The 1873-nt window shown below is 49.3% G+C and overlaps 1 pseudogene; it reads right to left on the reverse strand.

Moving 5' to 3' along the window:
- Positions 1-543: 543 nt before the first annotated feature.
- LOC148943007 (large subunit ribosomal RNA) lies at positions 544-1603 on the reverse strand (annotated as a pseudogene).
- Positions 1604-1873: the final 270 nt, after the last annotated feature.

Consider the following 1873-nt stretch of genomic DNA (forward strand, 5'->3'; position numbering starts at 1 on the left):
TGGCTTTTCTCTGTCTACAATTACCCAGCGTCTTGATGCAACCTATGCAACCTGTTGCCCAAAATACTTGATAACTTCAATTCAAAATCAACGGACTCGGTCGAGACTTTCGGCCTCGACTTCGTTTTGAAAAATACTCTCACTGTGTGCGCGAAGCGCACACAGGGAAAACACGCTTGGACTCTTTTAAACCAAATACTACACTTGATGCAATTGGCCTGATTCAATTTAATGGGCGGGTGCCCGAAGGGCACCCGCAACGGTCGCCAAAAAAAGACTGCCTGGGCTTGGCAAAAACAGAGACAGAAAACGGAATAGTTTTTTTTCCCGTTCACTGCCCGTGTCAAGAGATTCAACGAGTCTTGACACTCTCGCCGAGTCATCCTAATTTCCGCTACCCATACAATGGGTTTAGAATGACCCCCCTCTCATTTTTGAGTACTTTATACTCCACCCATTTGACTCTCGATGCACAATATTCCCTTACGACCAACACTTGAAAGTCATTCAAGTGAATTTGGGGGACTTGCCCGCTGGCAAGACAAGTTTCGCGGTCGTAGGCTTAGTCTCAGCAGATCGCAGTGTAAATTTTTGCTCTACCGTTTACAACACCCCGGCCGGTACCCAAGTCGTCTATAACTGATTTTGGAATTCGACCTTATGGAATATTTGATTTATTCGACGGTGAAGCTGCCCATTTGCCGTCTCCCGAGGGCAAGCAACCGCCGAACCTTGGCTCCGATGCACTAGCACCCATTGCTAAAAGCTAAAGGACCAGGTTACGTTTAGCCACCAGTGAGTCCGAACGCACGGTACCGTTGTGAACTCCAGCACAGATTCTACCTTCAGAGGCTTTCAGGTAGAATCACACGGACGTAGCCTCGCACCATTGGCCGTTCGACCAAGTGCAAAACCAAAGGTCCGAACCTGCGGTTCCTCTCGTACTTCGCAGGATTACTATAGCACCGGCTTTGAACGTCTGTAGGGTAAAACTAACCTGTCTCACGACGGTCTAAACCCTGCTCACGTTCCCTGTTGGTGGGTTAACAATCCTATACTTGGCGAATACTGCTTCGTAATTATAGTAAGAGCCGACATCGAAGGATAAAAAAGCGACGTCGCTATGAACGCTTGGCCGCCACAAGCCAGTTATCCCTGTGGTAACTTTCCTGACACCTCTTGCTTAATACTCTTAAAGCCAAAAGGATCGATTGGCCGTGCTTTTGCAGTCCATACTCGTACTGAAAGTCGGGATCAAGCCAGCATTTGCCCTTTTGCTCTACGGGAGGTTTTTGTCCTCCCTGAGCTGGCCTTAGGACACCTGCGTTATCATTTGACAGTTGTACCGCCCCAGTCAAACTCCCCATCCGGCACTGTCCTCAGCACGGATCGAGAGCGCCACCCGCAGGGGGACTCCCTTTAAACCAGAGCCAAGTCCACAAAGGGCCGGTCCTGTACTTCACTTTGTAAGGTACGTGAACAGTACCGGAGTGGTACTTAAGTGTCAAAGGTCACGTCTCACACGGCTGCCACACCTCTTCGTTCACTCCACACATTCGACCGAACGTCAAGCTCAATGGGGTCTTATGTTCCTACAGACGATACCAGACTTTGTTCCCTGGCAGTTGGTTCGCTAGACAGTGGATAGGGACACTGGGACTCTCGTTAATCCATTCGTGCGCGTCACTAATTAGATGACGAGGCATTTGGCTATTTTTGCGTTATCATTTGTCTCCTGGCCGCCACCTTGGTCCTAGAACCCAAGACTACAACTAGGAAGAGAGAGTGCCTGCGCATCTGTACTCAGCAATACAGCTCGAAGGCTTCAATATCTAGACTCACTCCTTCTAACTAAGGAGTGGGCTCACCCTGC

The sequence above is a fragment of the Artemia sp. Qi Xiang Cuo genome, chromosome 16, assembly GCF_049724085.1.
Source record: "Artemia sp. Qi Xiang Cuo chromosome 16, ASM4972408v1, whole genome shotgun sequence".
In the NCBI taxonomy this organism is placed as follows: Eukaryota; Metazoa; Arthropoda; class Branchiopoda; order Anostraca; family Artemiidae; genus Artemia; species Artemia sp. Qi Xiang Cuo.